Source organism: Aegilops tauschii, unplaced genomic scaffold (assembly GCF_002575655.3).
Source record: "Aegilops tauschii subsp. strangulata cultivar AL8/78 unplaced genomic scaffold, Aet v6.0 ptg001022l_obj, whole genome shotgun sequence".
Lineage (NCBI taxonomy): Eukaryota > Viridiplantae > Streptophyta > Magnoliopsida > Poales > Poaceae > Aegilops > Aegilops tauschii.
In genome coordinates, this window is record NW_027333235.1 from 19,126 (window position 1) to 27,376 (window position 8,251).

An 8,251-nucleotide genomic window follows, 5' to 3' on the forward strand; every position below is an offset into this window, starting at 1 on the left:
AATTAGGCGTAAATGAAACTTTAGAAAAAATCTCGTAAAACAAAAAAAAAGGATATTCAATTAATATAATATCAACTCATTAAAGAAAATTGAGGGCATGCTTAGGTTAATGAATATGTTTCATTCATATATAATGCGTACACCCTGTGTATGTTCTATCCTATAGGAATTCCACTATAGGAATTCGATAGGAATTGAGTTGTTGTTATGGTAAGTTAACACGGTTCGTTATTAAACCATGGATTTGATTTACCAAATCCATAATTATTGTATACTCTTTGATAGATATAGCGCAACCCAAATTAATTCCTAATCCTTATTTTACAAGTTCTTAATAGTTCTCTTTTCTTATTTTGAATGCAAATACCTAACTAAATACTAATAAAATTCTTTGTTGACAGCAATCTATGCTTCACAGTAGTATATATTTTGTATATCGAAGTCCTAGATAGGAAAGTAGAGTAGGCACAGATCCTCCACAAAAGGCAAAATGTATGTATATGAAAAAAAGATTGATTGAACTTTCCAACGGACTCATTCCATGAGTAAACGATTGAATGGGATTCGCTTGGGCAACGAAATCAAGTCCTGGTCCCCTTTTCTCTCTTATTGAATTAACTAATTCATTTCCTTTTTACTTTTGGATTTTTTTTGATTTGATTTGGCATTATTCAACAATAAAAAAAGAAAAATTTCGACAAATTCCTTTTTTTTAATTATGTGATAATTATGAGAACCAATCCTACTACTTCTCCTCCCGGGGTTTCCACAATTGAAGAAAAAAGTACAGGTCGTATCGATCAAATTATTGGACCCGTGCTGGATGTCACTTTTCCCCCAGGCAAGTTACCTTATATTTATAACGCTTTGGTAGTCCAGAGTAGAGACACTGCCGATAAGCAAATTAATGTGACTTGTGAGGTACAACAATTATTAGGAAATAATCGAGTTAGAGCTGTAGCTATGAGTGCTACGGACGGGTTGATGAGAGGAATGGAAGTGATTGACACGGGAGCTCCTCTCAGTGTTCCGGTCGGTGGAGCTACTCTCGGACGAATTTTCAACGTTCTTGGGGAGCCTGTTGACAATTTGGGTCCTGTAGATAGTAGTGCAACGTTCCCTATTCATAGATCTGCGCCTGCCTTTATCGAGTTAGATACGAAATTATCCATCTTTGAAACAGGTATTAAGGTCGTCGATCTTTTAGCTCCTTATCGACGTGGAGGAAAAATAGGACTATTTGGGGGGGCTGGAGTAGGTAAAACAGTACTGATCATGGAATTAATCAATAACATTGCTAAAGCTCATGGGGGCGTATCCGTATTCGGTGGAGTAGGGGAACGGACTCGTGAAGGAAATGATCTTTATATGGAAATGAAGGAATCCGGAGTAATTAATGAAAAAAATATTGAGGAATCAAAGGTAGCTCTAGTCTATGGCCAAATGAATGAACCACCGGGAGCTCGTATGAGAGTTGGTTTAACTGCCCTAACTATGGCGGAATATTTCCGAGATGTTAATAAGCAAGACGTGCTTTTATTTATCGATAATATCTTTCGTTTTGTTCAAGCAGGATCAGAGGTATCCGCTTTATTAGGGAGAATGCCCTCCGCAGTGGGTTATCAACCTACTCTTAGTACAGAAATGGGTTCTTTGCAAGAAAGAATTGCTTCTACTAAAAAGGGATCTATAACTTCGATTCAAGCAGTTTATGTACCTGCAGACGATTTGACCGACCCTGCCCCTGCCACAACATTTGCACATTTGGATGCTACTACCGTACTTTCCAGAGGATTAGCTTCCAAGGGTATTTATCCAGCAGTAGATCCTTTAGATTCAACCTCGACTATGTTACAGCCTCGGATCGTTGGCAACGAACATTATGAAACTGCGCAAAGAGTTAAGGAAACTTTACAACGTTACAAAGAACTTCAGGACATTATCGCAATTCTTGGCTTGGATGAATTATCGGAAGAGGATCGTTTAACTGTAGCAAGAGCAAGAAAAATTGAGCGTTTCTTATCACAACCGTTCTTTGTGGCAGAAGTTTTTACTGGTTCTCCAGGAAAGTATGTTGCTCTTGCGGAAACTATTAGGGGATTTCAACTAATCCTTTCCGGAGAATTAGACGGCCTACCTGAACAGGCTTTTTATTTGGTGGGTAACATCGATGAAGCTAGCACGAAAGCTATAACCTTAGAAGAGGAGAACAAATCGAAGAAATGAAATTAAATCTTTATGTACTGACTCCTAAGCGAATTATTTGGGATTGTGAAGTGAAAGAAATCATTTTATCCACTAATAGTGGCCAAATTGGCGTATTACCAAACCACGCCCCCATTAACACAGCAGTAGATATGGGTCCTTTGAGAATACGCCTCCTCAACGACCAATGGTTAACAGCGGTTCTGTGGAGCGGTTTTGCGAGAATAGTTAATAATGAGATCATCATTTTAGGAAATGATGCGGAACTGGGTAGTGATATTGATCCGGAAGAAGCTCAAAAGGCACTTGAAATAGCCGAAGCTAACTTGAGTAAAGCTGAGGGTACGAAAGATTTGGTTGAAGCGAAGCTCGCTCTCAGACGAGCTAGGATACGAATCGAGGCTGTCAATTGGATTCCCCCATCCAATTGAAGACAATCCAGTGGTTTATAGTTGATACAAAGAAAAAGGGAAGAGGGGTAGAAAAAGTTATTAGATAGTGAAGCGAAGTAAGTCCAATGCTATCTAGTAATTTTTCTACCTACTTACCTACTATTGGATTTGAACCAATGACTCCCGCCGTATGAAAGCAATACTCTAACCACTGAGTTAAGTAGGCAATTTATCACCACAAAGGAAGACCCATTACTTCGATCGATTATATATTGAATCCCTTTTCTAAGCAATACCGCTCTGTTATTGGTCTGTTATATACTAAATACTAAACTAAATACTAAACAGATACAGATCAAAGGGGTATCCTCTGGCATTAGAAAATATTCATCTTGACAAGAAATTATCTATATGTTAAGATATCTGTGATAAGGGCTATAGCTCAGTTCGGTAGAGCAACTCGTTTACACGTGCGCCAATGCTTTTCAAAGGAGCTTATTATGCAATGAACATAATCGATCTTATTGCAAAATCAATGTCTTACTTCATAGATTCGAGAGAATAGGAGAACAGTAGCCTGACAAACAGTCGGTTCAGTCCGATTCAGGTGCCAATTCAGGTGCCTAATCAAATAGAACCCTTATGGATTTGCTAGTTGATAAGGTAAATATCCAGCCCACTAAATGCTAGGCGTAATGAGGATAAGGGCCTCCAAAAAACTTCTTTTCGTTCTATGAACTTTAAGGTGTATGAAGTCTCATAGTTAACTCTTGCAGTGGAACGATAGAGACTCCATTTCACTTAGGTTGATTTAATTTAGACCGGAGGCAGACCTAAGTCAAGGTAATCCTCCTTTGAAACACTTTGGTATTGCTCCTAGATAGATCATAATACAAAAAATCAATCAGAGCACAGGGAGCCATCTCATTATCTTTCCGTAAAGAAAAACTATGGTGGACTAACTGATCTTTAAATCAGTTTATGAAAGAGCCCAATGCAAAAAAATGCATGTTGGGTCTTTGAAACAGTTCAAATCATTTCGATAATAATCCGTTTGATCTGTTTTACCGAGAAGGTCTACGGTTCGAATCCGTATAGCCCTAATATGCCCTTTTTTAGATTTTAGGATCTCTATCCTATGTTTTCTTTAGTTTAGTATAGTTTTCATTTTCTCATTAGTATTTGTTTATAGACTGGATAGGCGCCTGCGACATAGAATAGAGATAAAAGCATTACCAAAGGCTCATTCATCGAAAATCAAAATCATACAGACAGGAAAAGAAAAACGAATTTCTATCAAATCAATAGAAGAAAGGATCCTTTCCCTGATTTGAATCCCGTCCTCCTTCAAATAGGATATCTCTAGACTTCCCTATAATAACTGCAATGATTTTATCCATTTTGCGAATTCCTACTTTGTTTTAAGTATATTTATTACTTTGTTTATAGATACATTATGTAAATTGATCAACTTTAAATAGAAAAAATAAAGTAAAGAGTAAATAAGAAAACAGAATATTCTGTCTCATAGTTCTGAAATAGAGTTCTTTATTTTTATTTTATAGTATTACTTCTCATTAATTATACTGCATAGATTAGTCCTACTATCTTAATTAGGTTCTAATTTAGTAGTATTCTCATTTTTATTTAATAGTCTCTTATTATTTTATTATTAAATATTAAATAAAGGATAGAGCTATTCTTTTTTCTAGAGATTCTAGAGAAAGCGAGACAAAGTGAAACGAGAAAGTTTTCTTTATATAAGAATTAGATCTACATACACCATATCTAAATAGAATGGAAATCCAAAAGAAAGGGAGTTGGGATTCCATTGGATGAATCTTTAAAGAAGATGCAGCACAGAGGAAACAAAGGCTAAACTAAGCGCTTTTGTTTGAACAAAAAAGATTCTTGTTTCACCGAGGAAAAGAGAGAAGTTCTGGATAAATTGACAATGCTGAATTGAATTGACTAATTTAAGTTCCGCCTATTCCACATTAATGGGAGTACATTATGTTTCTGCTTCACGAATATGATATTTTTTGGACATTTCTAATAATAGCAAGCCTTATTCCTATTTTGGCATTTTCGATTTCAGGACTTTTAGCCCCGGTTAGTGAAGGACCAGAGAAGCTTTCTAGTTATGAATCGGGTATAGAACCCATGGGAGGGGCTTGGGTACAATTCCGAATACGCTATTATATGTTTGCGCTCGTTTTTGTTGTTTTTGATGTGGAAACCGTCTTTCTATACCCTTGGGCAATGAGTTTCGACGTATTGGGTGTATCCGTTTTTATCGAAGCTTTGATTTTCGTGCTTATCTTAGTTGTTGGTTTAGTTTATGCATGGCGAAAAGGAGCCTTGGAATGGTCTTAACTGAATATTTAGACAAAAAAAAAGAAGGAAAAGATTCTATTGAGACAGTTATGAATTTGATTGAGTTTCCCTTACTTGACCAAACAAGTTCCAATTCTGTTATTTCAACTACACCAAATGATCTTTCGAATTGGTCAAGACTCTCCAGTTTATGGCCCCTTCTATACGGTACCAGTTGTTGTTTCATTGAATTTGCTTCATTAATAGGCTCACGATTCGACTTTGATCGTTATGGATTGGTACCAAGATCAAGTCCTAGGCAAGCAGACCTAATTTTAACAGCCGGTACGGTAACAATGAAAATGGCTCCCTCTTTAGTGAGATTATACGAGCAAATGCCTGAACCAAAATACGTCATTGCTATGGGAGCCTGTACTATTACAGGGGGAATGTTCAGTACGGATTCCTATAGTACTGTTCGGGGAGTTGATAAGTTAATTCCTGTGGATGTCTACTTGCCGGGCTGCCCACCTAAACCGGAGGCAGTTATAGATGCCCTAACAAAACTTCGTAAGAAGATATCGCGAGAAATAGTTGAGGATCGAACTCTATCTCAAAATAAAAATAGATGTTTTACTACCAGTCACAAGCTTTATGTTAGGCGCAGTACTCATACAGGAACTTATGAGCAAGAATTGCTCTATCAATCACCATCTACATTAGATATATCTTCTGAAACTTTTTTCAAATCCAAAAGTTCAGTACCTTCCTACAAATTAGTGAATTAGGAGAGGGGCTCTTTTGTGTAGAAAAATAAAAAGCAGGGCAATCTTTCAAACTTGCATCCGAAATGTGAAATATTTATACAAAGAGGGAGAGATGAAGACAATGCAGCAGGGTTGGTTATCTAATTGGCTAGTCAAACATGAGGTGGTTCATAGATCTTTGGGCTTTGATCACCGAGGAATAGAGACTTTACAAATAAAAGCAGGGGATTGGGATTCCATTGCTGTCATTTTATATGTATATGGTTACAATTATTTACGCTCCCAATGTGCTTATGATGTAGCACCCGGTGGATCTTTAGCTAGCGTGTATCATCTTACGAGAATACAATATGGTATAGATAATCCAGAAGAAGTCTGCATAAAAGTCTTTGCCCAAAAGGATAATCCTAGAATTCCGTCTGTCTTCTGGATTTGGAGAAGTGCCGATTTTCAAGAACGCGAATCTTATGATATGGTGGGAATCTCTTATGATAATCATCCGCGCCTTAAACGTATCCTAATGCCTGAAAGTTGGATAGGCTGGCCCTTACGTAAGGATTATATAACCCCCAATTTTTATGAAATACAAGATGCTCATTGAATGATAAGAAATTCATGCTCACTTATACAACACAACTCCAGATTTTATTCAAGTCAAGGAATATTTTTAGGTTCTTTTCCTAGATGAAACGGAATACCTATTTATAATTAATTCCTAATTATACAAAAGCATTCCAGATAGACTGAGCAAAAAAAGGGTTTCATTTGGATTCCCCTATTTTGAAAATCGCATATTAATTTCCTTCATATGAACAGAAAAATAGGATGACTCAAAGAAGTTCTCTACCAGGAACTTTGTACCGCGCACATTACTTAGCACAACTAGGAAAATAAGATAAGATAAAGATAAGCAAGACTAAAAAAATATTCGTCGGAATAGCGGAATACAAAATTAAGAAACGCAAAAAAATAAAGGGGAATCTCACCCCCTTCTTTATCATAAAGAAAAGATATATTTTAAAACTTCTTTAAAAAGAAGTGCCTCTATATTTATATTATAGATTTATCCACTTAGATGAATAAATATTATTAATGAATATGTATCACAATCCATCTCGAGGTATTTGGATCAATACCTATTCGGTGGATCTTTTTTTTTTCTCTGCCAGGAACCAGATTTGAACTGGTGACACGAGGATTTTCAGTCCTCTGCTCTACCAACTGAGCTATCCTGACCTTTTCTTGTGCATCATCCTAGTAGAGTATTTGTATCTATGTCAATTAAAAGGACTAAAAATTAATTAAAGTATTTCAAATTTAAAATTTGAAAATGGGGGGGTAGTCCTATGCATTGTGCATGGTTTACTTAAATAAAACTTAAAAATAGAGTGAATAACCAAGATTTCTTGCCGATACTCTAATAAAAAAGAAATCTATTCAATGAATAGGATAAGATCCATTGAGTTCTCTTCGCATTCCTTTGTGAAAGAGTAGAATGAGAAAGCTAATGAATCTTAAACCCATTGCATTGATAAAAAGAAAAAAAAGAGGATAAATAATAATAATATAGTATAGTTAGGGAATAAAAGAGGATTTGGGGATAGAGGGACTTGAACCCTCACAACTTATAAAGTCGACGGATTTTCCTTTTACTAGAAATTTCATTGTTGTCAGTATTGACATGTAGAATGGGACTCTCTCTTTGTCCTCGTCCGATTAATCCACTTTTTTAAAGATCTCGAAAACTTTGAATTTGAATTGAAGAATTTGATTATTCAATATTCGATTGGAGTGGATTCACAATAATGAAAAAAAAAAATTATGATATGAGTTTTTTATTTCATAATCATTATCATTTCTAATTTCATTTTTAAAAAAGATAAAGAACCTATATTATAATTATAATATAATATGAGTTCTGTGATTAATCGTTTGCTATGTCAGTATCTATACGTGTTTATTAAATGTATAAGGTATAAAACCCCTCTTTCTCTAATTTAGAATTAGAAGGAATTCCACTAACAACACAACGTAATTAACTCGATTCGTTAGAACAGCTTCCATTGAGTCTCTGCACCTATCCTTTTCCTTTGTATTCTAGTTCGAGAACCCCTTGTTTTCTCAAAACACGGATTTGGCTCAGGATTGCCCTTTTTTAATTCCAGGGTTTCTCTGAATTTGGAAGTTACCACTTAGCAGGTTTCCATACCAAGGCTCAATACAATCAAGTCCGTAGCGTCTACCGATTTCGCCATATCCCCATTTCCCTCTTCTTTGAGACCAGGATTCCTTGTGTAATTTCATCCATCTCTTAGTTTTTTTTTTGAATCATTGAGTTCATCACTCAACGTAGTCTAGCAGTTCAGTTCGACTCTATTTGAGAGACCTCGCTTGCTTATTGCAATTCAGAATTGAATTGATTCTATCCTTGATGTATTTGCAATTCAATCCGAATCAATATATCCAAAAGTTTTTATCTCCCCCACCTCCCGTCTTACTTTTTTATAGTATTCAAAATTATACTATAACGCTTGATATTTATTCTTTTTTTCTAATCAGAATTAGCAATTT

General features: G+C 35.8%; 1 non-coding gene across 1 annotated transcript; it reads right to left on the bottom strand.

Moving 5' to 3' along the window:
* Window positions 1-6,843: 6,843 nt before the first annotated feature.
* TRNAF-GAA (transfer RNA phenylalanine (anticodon GAA)) lies at window positions 6,844-6,916 on the bottom strand. The gene has a single exon. It is a non-coding gene; the product is annotated as a tRNA-Phe (tRNA).
* Window positions 6,917-8,251: the final 1,335 nt, after the last annotated feature.